The sequence below is a fragment of the Takifugu rubripes genome, chromosome 20 (genome assembly GCF_901000725.2).
Source record: "Takifugu rubripes chromosome 20, fTakRub1.2, whole genome shotgun sequence".
NCBI classification, from domain to species: Eukaryota; Metazoa; Chordata; class Actinopteri; order Tetraodontiformes; family Tetraodontidae; genus Takifugu; species Takifugu rubripes.
The window spans coordinates 13,969,213-13,987,081 of NC_042304.1; the positions used below are offsets into that span (position 1 = coordinate 13,969,213).

Here is a 17,869-nt window from a genome sequence, read left to right on the forward strand (position 1 = left end):
TGCAGTAATAAATCAGTCCCTAGTAGATTATATTCATGCTGTTTTTATTTTACAGAACAACAAAGCAATAAATCACAGCTGAGGCCAGTTTCTTTTTTAAAAAATGGCTTGAATGTCTCAATATTCTACCTTTATCCTAAAATGGGCTTTTTTTCTCTACTTTGGACAGAAACTGTCGTCAAGGACGACGGAGCTCATCAGGTTTAATGCCTCCATTGTCGCTGAAAAAGCAACGATGTGTCATGAGAATGAGCGTGATTTCCCCTTGAGATGTTTGTAATTGCCTCAAGCTTGGACTGGACCGGACAGAACCGAGAGGACTGGGACAGGAAGCTGGACAGGAAATGGTTCGGATTCAAGCCAGGGGGGCAACACGTTGACGGCAGCAGCGTTAAGCCGTACTGTAGCGCCCACCTCGCTACCAATATGTGACACAGGCTGATAGAATGATGAGCAATATTTATAATTATTGGAAAACTTGGATGACTGTTTTGCATTCAACATCCTGAAAACCTGGAAAAAGTTGCAACTGTTTGTATGTAATAATAATATAATAACCTGTTTTGGTGTCACCTGTAGTGCATTCACCTTTTATATGACAAAGCAAATGACAGTGAGAGAATGTGCACAAAATTTGCATTTAATATTAAAATTGGCCCACAATTCATGCAGAAAAGCTTCAACTCCATCTCCTGCACACACATCTCAGCTTTACCAGCAGAATCGGAATACTTCGGAATACTGAGTCAGACCCTCCGGGGTGAAACATCACCTTCATTTTGGGGTCATAAAGATACATGTAATCGAGTTAAAGTGCATAAAGACCCACTGCTTAGAAAAGGGAGACTTGGCCTGCACACGGGGAGTACCTGGACTAGCTTTTGAGCATGTCCAGGTGCTTAGAAGCCCGTGTTGCCTCAGACTTCTGCTTCTTATCGCAGGGCTTCCAATCTGATGCTGCAGCCTTTGCCAGCGTTTCTGCACAGGTTTGGAAGACCTGCTTTAAATCCAGACTTGTTCTGTCTATTCTCATGCATGGATTGAAAAGCTTAACTACTTTCCCACACTGGCAGGCATGCAAGAATAACAGTCAGAACGGCCGACATGCAGTGAATATGCTGTGTGGACCTTGTTTCTAATCAGGAATAATATTCGAGCCTCTGACAATGAAAAATTCAGCAGCCTACTCCGTTTGTGCAAAGAATCATTGATTTCATTGAATGAATGGCTCTGATCTCATCTCAAATCCTTCGCCCAGCCAAACAAACAAAACAGTCTGAAGTGGGTGTTTGTTTCGATATAAATGGCCCTTGAGAATAAAAATGGCTTCACTCGCTCCTCTCAGGACTAAAGAGAGCACGGCTGTGTAGACGGAGAAAAGCTGATCTAAAGGACTTCACATCTCAAACAGTACAGCTGTCTCATTAACTCCCAATACCTCCATAACTGAACGGAGACCAGCTGGACCACCGGCGAGAGAGAGGACGCGATAAAGCCATCGAGAGAAAGCAGGTGAAGGTTGGGGAGAAACTCATGAATGGGAAGAGGATTTTTCTCAAGGAACACTTTCCATTTTTGCCCAAACCCTGAGACCTTCCTTTGCCATCTTAAGGTCTCCTCCCTCCTTCCCTCGCTTTCCACATTTTCCCCTTTCTTGCAGCTAGGATTAGCTCAGCAGGACACCAGCATTCCTTCTCTACTGGTCGTCTTTGTCTCGGCATTCCCACTCCTCCCAGTGTCCTCTGGAGCCCCGCGCCCCAGCCAAGTACCGTAAACTTACTCCACTGGCCTCTGCTTCATTTTTAACGAGTCACTAGCACTATTAACACTGATTTGAACACAGAACCTAAAGGTCATGTACGCTCTAGTGGCATGTTTCATGTGAATGTGGGATTGGGAATAGAGTCTCCTGTAAACCTAAACTTCCATATGCTACATGGCCGTAAGCACCAGTTCCCTCCTGAGTGCAGGACTGTTCCATTCAGACCCGAGGTCGGGGGTGTCCTTGCTTTAACTTTGATGCTGATACAGCTACACCGTCGTAAAGGGAAGCGGGGGCACGCTCTGCACCGATGCACCCCACCGGGTGAGGTCGGTATACTGTTGCAGCCATGTGCTAATGCTATCACTTCAGTTTTGGTGTTTATGAATGACTGACACCGACGCCTTATGTCTCCTCTCCCCCCCCTTGTGCTCGTTTTACTTTGGCAGCGGCCAAATTCAGTTTTTCAAAAGTGGCCTTCCTCTCAAACAAACCATAATTAAATCAGTTTCTTCGAGGAAATCTGAACATGCTTTTAGGCACCCGATCCTCTCCAGCGTGCACCCAGAGAAATGGAAGTGAAATAAAAGATTTCATTGTCGCACATTTGCAGCATACATCAAGATCTTTTCTCATCTTGGCCGCAGGTCTAATTGCAACTTTTTCTTCCCCCTGGCAAAAGGACCCGACTGCTTCAGCCAAACTCTAATGTGCAAGGTCTTTGGAAGTCAGAGGGAGATTTGTGACTACGGAAAACACTTTATCGAGGCATCTGGGTTTTTTTACATGCAAAATACAGGATTTTTTTCCCCTCTGAAATATTTTCCACCATTAGGGTACTATAATCATTAACCACCCTTTGGTGACCTTTATTTTAATTGCATGTTTTAATACTCTCTCCCAATCCTGCAAACAAAGGCTATTGGGAAACCCGGATGAGCCTACCCTCTTTGTAAGGAGCTTTTTTATTATTTCAAAAACATCGCAGCCTCGGTGAAGCTGCTGCATTCATGTGCGAGTATCTTGGTCCAGACAGACAGAAAGAGTGAATGTTGCTCTGGGAAGGATTTACAGCAGCAGGGGACTGAAGAAGCCAAAGGTATAAAACCCAGGTGCTCTCGAAGGAAAAGGCTGCGTTATAACAACACGACAGCTGTCAGCGATGATATACCAATGACCGTGTTCTACACAAGCTTAAACAGAAACCTGAAAGGCACACGTGGCGAGGCAACCTTCGGAGACGTCGTCTTTAAGCTCGACGTTCTAATCGAGGGTGATGTCCGCGGGCTGGACTGGAGACCTCGGCGTGTTAAACTGACATGAGCAGGACAGAAGAAGGAGAGCAGACAGGACGAGGCACGATAAAAAGGGGCTGAATTATTGGGCGATGGGGATGATAGAGAAGGTTGAGGCCTGAAAGGCAACATGAGGAGCAACAGAGATGTGAAGGAGAGCCGTGACTGACAGCAGCTGAAGCCAATCACCTGCATGGCTCCGATACCTGTCTGTGGTCAGCATGTGTCCTGTAAGCACGCACGCACACACACACACACACACACACACACACACACACACACACACACACACACACACACACACACACACTCTAAAGATACAGTTACAGCTGACAGTTGTGTTTAATGCTGCAGCTTTATCAGGCCCAACAGATTATTGATGTTTTTCTTCTTGGTCTCCATGGTAAAGTGACCTTGCTGCAACAGGAATATTCTATTCCGTGTGTGTGTGAGAGAGTGTTTTGGTGTGTGTTAGTTACACAGTGTTTCATAGCCCGTCCAGGACCTACAAGGTCCCCTGTATGTGCGCGCTGCTCTCAACCCCGCAGCTTAGTTTACACAAGAAGGTCATTTTAATCAGGTGAATACCAGGCCGACTAATCTGCGGGTCTCTGCCCGAGTGTAAACAGAGGATTTCCCCAGGCTCAGCCAGAATCACATACCTGGAGTCACAGAAAAGTCATTCCTGGCTCTGACCAGAGCAATGCAATAACCTCCTGCCCTCCTGAGTCCTCTGACTTTGTAGCATCACCCTTGGGTGTTCTCAGCTGTCACTTCCATGTCTCCTTTTTGAAGAGAACTTTCCCCCCGTTGGTTCCCAGCCTGTGTAAGGATACACCGACCGGACCAGCCAGTCCCAAGTGTGAAATGTAGTGTACAGGACTACAGACTGCACTAACCAATATGTGCGTCTACACATGCTCGAGTATGAACCATGACTCTGTTAATGCAGGACTCTCATGCAAGATCACGCACGGCTGACAACTGACTGCACACATCACCCTTTTCCTGAGCGTCTGAGGGCTGAATCCGTCACACTCGCGCGGATCGTTTTTCATCCCAACTGGAGAGTTGATATCTCACTCCTGACTTGCTTCTCTGTGCGATAAATTAATGAAATCAATACAAATAACAACATCTATGAGCTTTTAATCCAATCCCCCCCGAGCATATATTAGCAGGAGTCTCACTGCTGCATTTACAGACACATTTCCAGCCTAATTTAAAGTCTGGCATGATAATTAGATACATTGGAGACTGCAGTCGGACAGTGACTAACCAGTTTAACCAAACGGGGAATTCTGCAGATCTTACTCATGTGCCACCTGACATGAGCAAGGCATTCGAGCTCTTAATTAGATTTGACAGCATTGATTAGGCGCCTAAAAGGGAAATTCCCCAACAAACAGGCGCACAACTGGTTGCTGGTAACGACATAAACACCACCTAAATTAAAAGAATCCTTACAAAATTAGTGACCATTTCATAATGCGCCTGGGGAGGTGCTTAAAATACCCTCCATCCTCCGCGCTCTCTGGCAGGGCGCCACTCTTCCCGTCACAGATAACAAGTCGATAAAGGTCGACTCTTTATCGCACAGACACGCCGCTTAAGGCAGCAGGTTAGCCATGAAGTGGCGGTTTGTTATCGCCGCCTGATTGGAGTTGAAGTAGACGACGTTCAAGTGAGTGTGTGTGAGAGACGGGGAGAGCCTATTCCAGGATTCTCACTGTCCACGGAGGACGGAGTGGAGCCTGGTTTTGTAATTAAACTGCAGCTTTTAAATCCTCTTCACCCTTTAAATCCAAGCACACACTCTCCCACTGCACCTCCACAGAGATGGACTGCACAGCTTTTCAGGGGTTTTGATTGGAACTCTATAAATTTTCCAGCGGTTTCTAAGAGGCTCGCTGTTTTCTTTTACCGTCCTCGTTTTGTTGTGGGCTTGTTTGATTAATTATGTTCAGCTCTTGAGTGTCTTTCTTTCCACGGGGCTGCAGTTTAGCAAAGAGGCCTCCGCTGAGGAGAGGAGAACCGTTTGTCAGCAGGCACTTACATCTGGACGGGGAGCAGAGCGGCCGCGGCCAAGTCCAAGATTTACACGGTTCCATTTTTTCCTTTGATGGGTTTATGGAATTTCATGCCATGCCACTGAAACTGCCGGGACATTTTTATTTGGACTCTTCCAGACTACTGTACGGGTCATTTTCACCGTCTATAATCCAGTTATTAATGAGAATAATAGGTTCTATGTCGAGACAGACTCAACAATACTGCTGCTGTAGGATGAGCAGCAAGTGTGTGTTGCTGCTATTGTGTGTCTGTGTGTGATGCTTCCAAAAAGACAGCTGCGTGTCTTTTTTCAAGCGGAACATCTGTCTGAAGTGGCTCTCGGAGGCATCCACAGGCTTCGGCCCAGCAGATTTCAAACACTAAAACACACATGGCTCCAGAAGACACACACATGTCAGTCCTAAGAACTTCCAGGCATTCCAATTTCCACAAATGTGCACACAATCGGCGTGCGCACAATAGATAGTGCATGAGTCATCGTTGGGAAGGGGGTGGGGGGGTGGGGGGGTCAAAGGGAGGCCGTGATGTGTGTGATTGAGCCAGTTTATGTCCCTGCAGATACATATTATATTTCACTTCTTACAGTGAGCCAGAAATGGGGGATTTATTTTTCTATTCCATCAAAATATTATTTGAACTATTTGGGTGAAGGTTGGTTCTTAGAAATGCATCAATCATGTAAATGAACTAAAATCTATTCTGAAACTGTCCAGACAGCAGGAGAAAAAGGCCCCCAGCCTGAACCTTCATGTCACTTATCCCCTGCTGTGAGGTTTACCTCAGGGTGACTTTTTAATGACATCATCAAAACACCTGCACTGAAGATGGAGGTGAATTTTGTCATTTCTGTGGAAAAACAGATGAATCTAATGCACTGCAGACCTGCTGCTGTTCATGGCCAGCACAGTAAATCAATTATTGAAGGTATTTCTGGGATCACTTGAGATTGGAAGTGACCACTAGGGGAGCTGATGAGCATGACTTTAACATGGGGCAAAAACTAAATTAAACTAGCTCGACAGAGTTTAAAAACAGACTAAAATCTGAATTATGCAGCACTGCTGCGTAAGAAGGACTCCCGTCCTCATCTACGAGGATGGCAAATTAACGCTCCATCTGAAGTGTTCTTGTCCAGAGAGCTTTAAAAATGGCCGATCAACACTTGGGAAGCTGTTGGGAAAGATGCTCATTTTATTATTCTAAAGCCGATTAAATGCACAATGGCAGTGATTGACTCAGTCATGTGTTCAGCATTAAGTACTTGATTTGGTGACTGCGTCATTCCCGAGGTGGAGTTTAAGCACCTCCGGATCGCGTTGGAAGAACATTTTTTATGTCAATCTAATATAAATTAATTTGACATCTGCTCAGGCGCAGAGTGGTGCGGTGGGAAAACTGTCCGTGTGCTTAAACCAACAGGGGTTTTATAAGATTTCAAACCACAAAACCAGGTGGTCCAGTTTGGACGGCACACAGAGGGACGGTGAAAAGAAACCTGGGATTAAAGGAGAAGGCTGCAATTTGGGTCGGATAGATTAGATCAGACGGATAAGGTGGTTGGATAACAGGAAACAAAAGAAGGTAAGAGAAAATAGGGAAGCGGGGAACAAGTGTCTGTTCTTGGGCCGTTCCGCTGTGATCTCAGTGGACCAGTTTGTGGAGGGAAATGGAGTAGAGGAAGAGGTGGGGGGTTGTAGGGTTTGTCATGGAACACCTGCCTCCACTTAACCCCTCTGCCTGTCTTTCTGCTTGAGCTGCCTCTTTCAGCCATCTCCTCTCCCCCCCCCCCCCCCGGCCTCGTCACTCATGAACGGAGAATCCTGCAAACTCACGGGATTATTCTCCCCCCAAACGTGGGAGGGCAGAGAAGCCCGGCTGGGGCCTCACCGACCAAAAACCCAAGCAAATGGCCAGCAGAACCTTCAGAACCCCATCACAGCTGGTCAATACAAGCACTTCTTTAATTTCTTTTACTTTGTTTGCATTTGAACCCAGTGTTTTTAAAAGCAGCGGCCCCTCCCAGCTGGAGGCCACAGCGATTAAAAGCCTGTGTCAGGTCAGGAGTTACTCATCTGACATTAAAGGACACGCTCGGTTCCACCATTCATGCCCACCACAGGCGCTGATATCCCCCCTCTTCTCCTTTCTGGCCTCATAAAAGATTTGCCCCTCGTCTCCCCACTTGCCCCGCACTTGTCCTTTCACTCTTTCCTTTGTTCGCCCTCCTCATTCCATTAATCGAGCTCGGCCCTTCAGAACCCTCTCGCAGGCCCTCACTTCTCCATCGGCGCCCGTGACGCACACGTCAACAATCAGAGAGGTAAATAAATGACTGTAAATAGCCACCTCTGCCTTTGCCCTGTTCCTGACATGGACTACTTCCATGTTTCGTCCTGTCTCTGAGACCGTGCACGTGTGCTGGGCTGCAGCTGCTGTGGCACAACTAATAAATAACTATTATGATTAGCACCATTAACTAAGTTCCACTCAAAACAGTTAATAACCGGAAGTATTCATAAAAAATATATAGGAAATATACAGATGTGAGGCAAGAGGCAGCTTGTTTCAACGGTCTTGAGGTTGTTTTGTGTGATGGACTATAATTAGATGGTGGCGGAGTGATCTCAAAGAGTTTTTAGGTTTATGTAGCCTTCATATGCGGGGGAGGGGGGTAATGAAGAGCTCTCCAGGGGGTCACAATGTGCTCGCTGGTTAAGGAGCATCTGATGGATTCTATGCAGAACACCGCCCGCGTGCCAAACTCCGTGAAATAAAGGGCTAAAGCCGCAGTGGAAGCTTACGACTAAATCTTAGCTGTGAGCCACGATTCCTGCTCAAAATGACTCCTTGTCTGAGGTTTCATTCTTGTCTGGGGGGGGGGTGCTGGAGAGGACGAGGGAGGAAATGACAGAAAGCCGTGCCGAGCAGGTAATTTCATATGTGGTGGGGGAAAAACTGTCATCAGTGGCAGAAGGCAGTGAGATGAAATAATAAAATATGGTCGAGAGCCGGCCGAGGAGACGAAAGGGGGGGGGGGGGGGGGGGGACGTGTTTTCAGCCCGGACTGACAGGTGCTGACTGGCTGGTCTCAGGGTGACGGTGCTCACTGGGACGGGTCAGATCTGAGACAGAAAACGGATAACAGTGGCTAGTTTTGGTCAAAAACAGAAAAAAAAAATCTTATCCTGAGGAAAATCACAGTAACACTTTTTGGGAGCCAAGCTTGAAATAAAACAGCCAAACCCCCGAGGAGCCACCTCATTAATCAAGGTCATCTTTGATTCTGTCATCTTCTGTCCCCCCCCCCCCGGTTCTTCTCCCTGCACAATGTAGTTGGTGATGGTGAAGGGTCACCTCAGACAAAAGCTGCTTCTGCTGACCTCAGATAGCAGAAATATGCAGGCTGGAGGTCTGAAGTGAGGTGGTGGTGGTGGGGGGGGGTCGTTGTTGCTCCTCTCCCCACAGCAGAAGAGGTGAAAATGACTTTAACATGTGAAGAGGATGTGGTCGCTCCAGCTGTGAGCGTGACCACTGCCAATCAATCCTCTCCTTCACCAGAGCTTTGAGTTCATCCGAGGATGTAAAACGTCTTCAAAGCGGATTCAGGAGGGGGGGGGGACGGGCGCGCGCATGTTCGGACAGGGAAGGAGACAAAACGCAAAAACGACAGACACAACACGCCTCTGACGGACAGGAGAGCCTCTGTCATTGAGTCTTATCGGCACGTTTGGAGGAGAACGAGGAGAAAGTGGTGACGTTCAGACAGCGGGGGGGTTGAGGCGCCTTCCTACTGCAGGAACCAGGATCTGTTCCACTGGAGGAACCGCGAGTCACGATCCAACACTTGTTCTTCAAGCAGCACGGCCTGTGCTACGCACCCAGGAAGCAGACCATAGCCTCCAACAACAGGGAGACACTCGTCGCCGTGACAACACGCTTGGATATCAGGGTGCAGCAACGCAGATGCAAAATCCAGTTAAAGGAGTTAAAAATGCTGGCAAAAAATGGCCCAGGGGGTCATTTAGGTTCCCGGTTGGAGATTTATGGCAACTACATTTCCCAGGTACCTTTGGTGGAAAAGTGGTTTCCGATGGTCAGCAGGTGAGTTTGCTCGGGGGCAGCTGGGAGTGTTTTACCCCTCATTTAGCAGTTCATGAAAAACCCACAGGCTGCCAGATGTGACACAGGGCACGCACCTTTCTGACACACCGTAAACACACACACACACACCCCAACTAGATGTGTGTGTGTGTGTGTGTGTGTGTGCCTCATCCAGGATAAGTCAGAGGCAGATTTCTATCAGCGGGAATGTCCGTCTGATTAAAATGAATATCAGATGAAGGAGACGGGCGTGGAGACATCAAAGAGGACTCCAGAGAGCTGAATAAAGCCACATTTAACCCACTGACGTCAGGGGTTCTACTACCAGCCTGATCAGGAACCCAACAGTCATTTTCCATCGTTTGTTCACGTCCGGATATTTGATCCCCTTCACGATTGTGTTGCATTGTTGCGTGGCAACAGCAAAGCCAGAAATACCCACCAGACCAAAGCGACAGCGGCTTCAGACGCGCGGCGCGCTGCACGCCACCATAAACCCCGGTGGCGTGCAGGAACGGAGCGGCCTCGCGGTGCACCTATGGCTCCGCGCTGACCTACTTTCCCCTTTGTTATTCCACACACACCGGGCTCTGCAAAACCGCTGCCTGCTAATTGCTTTCACATTACAGGCCAGCCGGGCAAACTTGGTGGCTTTCCAAGACCACCAACACGGGGACACGGGGCGTTCACGTTTGCTCGTGCACGTTTGCTAATGCACACCACCAATCACGCTCTGCCTCCATGGCTCCAGAGCACCAGCGCGGCGGCCGCTAGCCTCCATGAAACCAGTATCAGAGCCCTTATCGGCTGCCATCTCGGCCCATTTTCACCAGTTTTATTACCTTCTCTAAGAAGGTGGCCTCGCCGTGCGCGTCTCGGGGCACTTTGTGTAAACCGCTGAGTGATGTAACTAATTTACAAGCAGCCGAGCGCTTGTGTGATTTCCTAAACACATTTAACGAGCTCGCAGCGTACTCATTAGCAATGGGTTATTTGTGTCAATTACACATGTGCTCAAGATAATCAACATTCCTTTAATCTCTGGAGTTTACAGCTGACATGGGGCCAGGTCCCAAAATGATGACGCGGGACGCCTGCTTGAGTGCACGTCGCCCTCGCGTTGCACCGCTAAATATACTCAACGACCGGATCTCCTTGGATTTACAGCCATTTTCCAGCCTTTGCTAAAAAGGCTCTAAACTTTAATTAATTGGCCACAAGCTGCTGCTTTTTGTCTTTGTCTTTGTCCACAAATGTGCTGCTGCTAATTGTTGAGTCAATCATCACAAATCGCTGTACGACAATGTCGCTAGCATCGATTGGGCGCCGCTGGGAGCGGCGAGTGTATCCCGATATAAAGGGATGTTCTCAGGCTCATCATGGGTCTAACTCAATCTGGCCAGCTGTTGGATCGAATTTAAAATCAAAGCGTGAATGGGCGGAATGATCTCAGGTCATGAGCTCTCAGACCACAAAGTGCAGATCTGGCTCACGTCACGAGGCAACAGGAGGCGCCACGGCGGGTGAAACCGGCCTCCGTCCATCTGGACCGTCGCTCGGATGTGGACGGGATGTGTGGAACGCCGACTCGGGACCGGCCCGTTCCAACGCAGCGCTTCAACAGAGCACGTCAGGAATAATAAACCCCGACGCTCGCTCCGATGCTGTGTCAAAGCGAGATTAGCCTCCGGGTTGCGTAAATCTTTTTGGGCCGGCGTCTTCTCTGACAAACACGATTGCGCGCAGCGGGATAAACTGGCGTTAATGCTGCGAAAAGTACAACAAATCTCCCGTTCAAGGACCGTGGAAATGAGGCTAAGGACCTGGAAAGTGCTGAAGCGCTCCGATTTCATGATGGGTTCCATTAAAGGCCTCGATTTGACAGCGTGATGCTTCTAACTTCTGTTGGAACACTCACGTGGCCTTCAAACGGAATCCTGAAAGCTGCCGTGTAGACACGACACGGCTGGAATGACCTTCTATTGCAAAATGATGGATCTTTTCCCACCAAAGGCAGCGCGCTGTATGGCGACCGGCCTCTTAAAAACGGGGAACCAGCGAACAAAGCGGAGGGCTGAGCGCTAATGAGCTCTTCTGGGTGAAGCTTAGCACCGCTGAGGCAGCCACGCAGAGGTTAAGCAAACAGGCAGCGGGATCACGCGGACATAAGCCTCTTATGCAGGCCCCTCTAAGGAGAAGATCATTGACTTCTGATGGAGGGATGGAGGTCAGGAGTTGTCAAGTACCGCGGGCCCGGATTCTTCTCTCCGCGTCGTTTACCGGCAAATGTGATTAAACTTGCTGGGAGCTCATTGAAGCCCGCTGTCGCTCAAAAGCCTCTGTGAAAACATTTTTCTGTTCTTCGCCCTCTAACTTTTCCCTTCTCCGAGCCAGGCCCATCTCCCAGGCCCTGACTCACATTCTCAGACTATCAATCTTTTCATCCCCTTCTAAGAAAAACAGTCGCGATTTCTTTCACTCCGGCTTCCTCCGGCGCCCCCCTGACCTCTCCTGCTGCGAGCGGCGGCGCAACGCGGCCCCGTTTCCTGCACTCCTGAAGTCAGACGGCGGGGGCGAGGACAGGACGGAGGCAGGGACGAGGGGACAGCGCTGAGGTGTTGGAGGACTGCTGGCACTCAGGCCGCAACCCAACGGAAAAGTAAACGCGAGCGGAGGCGGGTTCCAGCTCCACGTTAGCTTAGATTTGCATTCAAAAGAAGTCGCAAGGTGAAATTAAGCGGCTGTTTTATTGATTTCAACCAATCTTTTAATATTTCGACAGCTCCCTTAAACCTCCGTGTTGATTTTTGACTCCGCAGAGACGGCGAGACAGCAACATTCCTGCCCCCGTCACAGAAAGACACATTCCTGCCGCTCCATTAGCATTCTTGCAGATGCACCACAGACATCAAACGCCGGCGTTCCTGCAGTCCTACGTCTGGAGCATCTGGAAAGTGAGCGGCATCAAACGACGGGCCGTCTTTCCACCCCGCTTCTCTTTTCACCCACTTGTCTGGCGCCGGGACACCGATAGCTTCCTTCAGGATGTTAAATGATGGAGGAGACGTCACCTCGTCTATGTCCACACGGGACCACAATGGGCCGATTCCTCGCCAGTGGCGAGCAGGGCGGGTGGCGGACCAGCAGCGGTCTGCCAGACTGGCACTTGAGCCCCGACAACTCCAGAGTCTTTGGCCAGTGTGGTCGATACAGGATTAGAATGGATAAAAGGGGGAATTCCAGTTCCTTCAAATTTCTGCTGGTTCTGTTTCACTGACAGCCATCTTGGACGTCCCAACTGTTGGTTTCTGGGCAGATAGAGGGCAGGCGCCGACTACTTGTGTCAGCAGGATTACCAGGAGCGCTCGTCAGCCCTGAGTGAAAGCTTGAGATCCCCTGGACAACAGGACTGAGCCCCCCCACACAGCTGACGGCAGCCCCTCTCGAGTCTTTTGTATGTGAATGAAGTGGCTGGACAAACACTCGTTGATAGCTAATCGAGGCCGTGCCGGGAGGACAATGTGGAAAATCCTTTGGTTAAACCAACATAAGGTCAGGTCCACGCTCGCGTCCATGGATGCTAAATAAAGATCATGGCAACAACTTAGTGTTGGACAACCCAGAAAAGGGCATTTTCCTAAATGTGGTCAGCAGGAACAGCTGGTTTATTACCTCCACAAGGCCGGCGTCTGTCTGTCTGTCTGTCTGTCTGCAAAATAACTCCAAGAGTTCTAAACAGATTTTAATGATCATAAAGTAACCTGCTACGTTATCTAACCTCGTATAGCTAAATATGCTGAACTATGGGTGAGTCACAATATGCTGGGAAATGAGCTGCTTGGCAGAGCTTTTTTCCCTAGTTTGACTAGTAACTCTAATACAGACATAACAAGCATAACCACAATAGGTTGTGGGTTAAAGGCAAAATAGATATAATAGATATAATATATATATAGTATTGCATCAAGTCATTAAATGACTTTGACCTCTGAAGCTGCGAACAGCTTTGCACAAATCAAAAAACCTGAGATGACGACATCATCATGCTACTTAAAACTGAACTATCGATTAGTGTTAGTAAAATATTTAACCCCCCCAACACACACACACACACACACACACACGTGACGAAAGCTTAGCTACAACACTGTTATTGTATTATTGTGGCTAATACTTAGCTAATAGATTTAGCTGTCAAAGTAGAGGGGTCAACTATGAACTAAAGCGCGTTTGTGTAAATTAATCTTCAAAAGAGCAAAATTCCTCAACTTCAGGCTGTAGCAAGGTTATGGTTGCTGTGGCTACCAGTATCGGCCATGAAGCCACAGGGCTGAGTACACCTCTCTGTTTAAGACAAACATGCATCACACGAGTCATAAAACACCCGGAAAAATCACATTTCCTGCTGCACAAACATCAGAACTCCAACAGAAATGTGTTTTCTATCACAATCATTTCTAGCTCGATCTAAATGGTGTCGTTAGCGACCAACTGTTTTGAATTGTCAGATGTTTTTGTATTAAAAACCGCAGAGTTGATGCAACCGGAGCTGATGGTCCGGTGGACAGAGAGAAGCAAAACACGGCCATGTGACTGTAAACAAAAACAGGTTGTCGTGAAAGGATCCTGAAACCGTTAGCAAAACAGCCGTGTGAGCCGCCGCGCTCTTGGTTACTGTCGCGTAAACACCCACAGCGGCCTGTCAGTCGGCCGACAAGAAGCGGCGACACGAAGAGCCACGCCGGGGCACAGGGAGCGCGCCGTCTGCGTCTGTACATGAGGAACGCCGCCAAGAACGTCAGAGATGGCGGTGAAATGAAAACACAGAGAATAAAGGGGAGATAAGATAAAGGGGAGGGGCTGGGGTGGTGCCGTCCCGCTGGTGGTGGCGAGATGAACGCAGGGGTGGGATATTCTCTGGTCGGAGGCCTGCGTGGCTGCTTCACACCTGTGGATCATGAGTGCAGAAAAGGCGCAGCTGTGATGTCATACACGCCGCCAGTGACCTATTAGAGATGCAAGCCCCGCCCCCTGTGGCGGCGAAGCGCTCAAAGAACAGAGGTAATACTCCAAACTGATATCCGACCGTCATGAAATGTTTCTAGTTAGGGTTGGCGAGCGAAACGCCGCGCCGGCAGGTTTTAGGCCTCCTAATCCAAGAAAACACTCGCGTTAATGAGCCGGAGTGTTAAGATGATTAGTGGAAATAATCTGAGCAAATAAAGGTGGTTTGTACAGCTCTGTACAGCCAATAAAGGCAATTCCCCGAGTAGATTAGCATATGTAACGGATACCTGCAATCACAGCGCTTCTACAAACAGGATTAAAATATGACCTATCGGGGGTTTTAGAGCCACAAATGCTGAAGATGCTAACAACAGCAGCAGTTTTTAGTAAATATAGGTTGGACTCGCGGAGCTTTAGAGCCATGCCGAACACGGAGCCGTGCCAACTGCTAATGGGAAACCGATCCGCACGCTACGTGTGGCTTATTCCATTAGACTCATTAAAGTGTCACTTTGTCATCAGCGCGGCCTCGCGCTCACAGCTTGGCTTACAACTCCAGCAAAAGGCTCATTGTATGGCGTGTGTAGAAGGCACAGCGGAGCACATTTTTCATGCCGCAGGTATAATTTGTCTTCCAGACAGCAGCTGAAAGACACTAACATTGGAGGTATTGAACAGAGGGCCGGAGAGTAACAGGTCAATTAAAGGGGCAAATGGAACTTTAGTGCATTTAATGCATCAAATTAGGGTTTTTCTGCCTCATTCCAAACTGAACTGCAGCCTGAATTCTGACTGCATATTAATAAATGTGAGCTTCTTTCAGGCCTTTCCCAGAATCCGCCAGAGGTTTTCCTCTCAGGAACGAGCCGACCTCCTGTGCAGACGCTAAATTGCAGGAAAGGGGGTTTCACGCTCGGCTGCAGCAGAAACTTTATCGAGCACCTCTGAGGAGGATCTGGCCGAGCCTTGATTAAAAGCTGCCTCTCCGAGGGGACCGAGCAGAGCCCGAATCAAAGAAACGGCCCCGGCATTTGCACGCCCATGACCCACAGACAGGCTTCCAGCCGCCCTCCGGGGTTGGGATTGAAGGTTTAAACTCGATTAAACTCACCTGTCGGCTCTAGAAGAGTAAAACAGCCTTTTTCCCTCAGTGGAAACAGAAAAGCATCAGACGAACTGGCGACGCCGCCGCCGCATTCTTCAGTCCGCCGAGAGATTTTAGGCAAAAATAATCAAAATAATCGCAGCACGATGGAGACCAACCCGTCCCAGAGCGTGCACGTAAAGGAAGTCTCTCTCGCCGCCTCCGAACTGCCCGGCCGATTGGAAAATGGCCGCCGGAAGAAGCGACCTCTGCAGCAAAGACGAGCAAAGCGCCCGCGTCCCGTCCTGCCGGGGATCCTTTTCCTGTGACGGCGCCTCATTAGTGTCAACAGCGCGTCCTGCTGAAATCTGCGCCCAGGCGGTTCCGGCCGACGTGATTTACGGCCGTCCCTGCGTGTTATTAAAAGGCTAAATGCAACTCTAAACACATTTCACGCAGCCGCTGCCCCGCGGAGGACCTTTTATGTACAGAGGTGAATGTCCCACATTCGGAAACATTTAAACAGTTTATATAGTGGGAAAACATTGTTCTAAATTTATTTTTATGGACATGTCACAGATTATTACTTTGGTGCTCAACACAGGCGCTGAGAGACGGAATTACAGTGTCTGTTCTAAACAGATCCTGCACCCGTAGTTTAAGGCTTAACTTTAAACATACATTTCAGGTTCCAGCCGTCCGTGCCGGTTTTCAAGCAGGCTACAGCTTTGACAAGGAATTAGGACATGTGTTGTGAATGTGACGTGAATGATTTTAGCAGAAAATGGTTGAAAGGATTGTCATTTTAGCCATAATTGGGAGGATGGTGGTCTGGTGACCAGTAGGGGGCGCTGGTGTGGAAAATGCTCCTTTAAAAAAGTGACTTCTGTGGTTGCTGATTTCCACATCAAAATCAAAAACACTGCAGCATTTCAGTCAAAGAATGACGAAAAACAGATCGAAAGGTCACCAGAACTCTATGATCTCGACCCCATTTTTAAGCACAAAGGGGGGAAATCTTGGAGCGAAACCCTTTAATGGGCCTTTTCTATCTGTTGCGACAGAATCTCGATGCAACAAGGGATTAAAAAAGCACGGTAGCAATCAAACTGGTTATTTTTCCGCTTCCAAAATGGCAACAGATCGTTTCAGGAACACGGAGTCGAGCTAGCCGAGCGGCCACCACAAGGCCTTGAACTTAAACCAATAAAAAGTAGGAACTGGAAAAAGTATGTCAAAGCGAGGGAGCCAGCAGTCCTGACTCAGTTACACCAGTTCTGTCAGGAGCGATGGGCCAGAATGCTAACAACTCATTCTGAGAGGTCCGGGAGAGGCTATCCAACATGTCTGACCCGTGTTAAACAGTAAAGAGGCAACGCTACTAAATACCCCAACTAAAAATGGAAAGTTATTTTCACTGGAGACGTGAGGAAGGAGCGGAGAAGTGAAGCAAACCGCAATTATTCTGACATTCAGGTTAATAAAACAGCGCTTTCAGATGAGCTGTGACAGGGATAAACGACCAGAATAAGTGTTGGAAGCACTAACAATAACTAAAATGGATTTTTGGAATGCACTCTGAAATCACAGATCTCCTTTTCCTCCTCTCGAACTCCACAAGCCAGTCTGACCACAACAACACCTCAACGCTGGAGAAGGGCTCCACGCTAACGTAGTTACTGAATCGCAGAAACGCTCCCCTTTTCTCCAATTTCCCGTCTTTACATCTCAGGCCTGGCGTGCACGCAGAGCCGAGGGAAGGGTGGCATCTATTAAGCATGAAAGAGCTCATATGGACGGCAACTGGGGGCCGGCGCATCCCCGTCCCACGTATTGCGAGCAGCTGCGGCTCCTGAGAAAGTCGCATCAATCGCGCCGCGCGTGTCCGTTTCTAACGTTTGTCAGGGCTGCCGTGTAAACACGCAGGCAGGGAAAGCTGCCATTGTTCCAGGAAATGCTGGCGCTTCCACCACAGCAACAGAGCGCTGACCTCTGACCCCCCGATTGGGAACTTGTAGGCTGACCAGTAAACCAGGCGGCGGCGAACAAACGGGCGCAGCCCTCAGTCTGGGCCCCCGCCATGTTGGCCCACTCCTTTGTGGTGGTCCACCCCGGTGATGGAGCTGTTTGGACGGTCAGCTCTGAAGCTCTGCGGCGTGAAGGCCGACGCCTGCGTTACGTCCTGGCCGCCGCGCACGTTTACTCAACGTGGGAGGACGGAGGTCCAGAACAATCCTGGACGCAGCCACTCGCCCCGCCAGGCTTGAAATTTAGTTTATGGTGGAGCTTGAATCAGTTTTTAAAGAAGTCAATCAGAGCTAAACGAGTCTTTAGCTGGTTTTACTGGTGAACATTCAACCACAGATCGGACCATTCAGGGAGCAAAGACCCAAAAATAAACTGATAATTATAGGACAGATATCATAATTCTGTAGGAGAGGCCGCAGTCTCACCCATTTCCCCTTGACCCCCCCCTCCCCTCCCAGCCAGTCAAACCTTGTTAACAACTGTTTGCCTTCTAATTGACTTTGTGCCAGTCTTATCTTT

General features: G+C 48.8%; 1 protein-coding gene across 3 annotated transcripts in view; it reads right to left on the minus strand.

Moving 5' to 3' along the window:
• Positions 1-17,869, minus strand: part of ror1 (receptor tyrosine kinase-like orphan receptor 1) — a 76,551-nt gene that overhangs the window by 57,909 nt on the left and 773 nt on the right. The gene's annotated exons all lie outside the window — the stretch shown is intronic.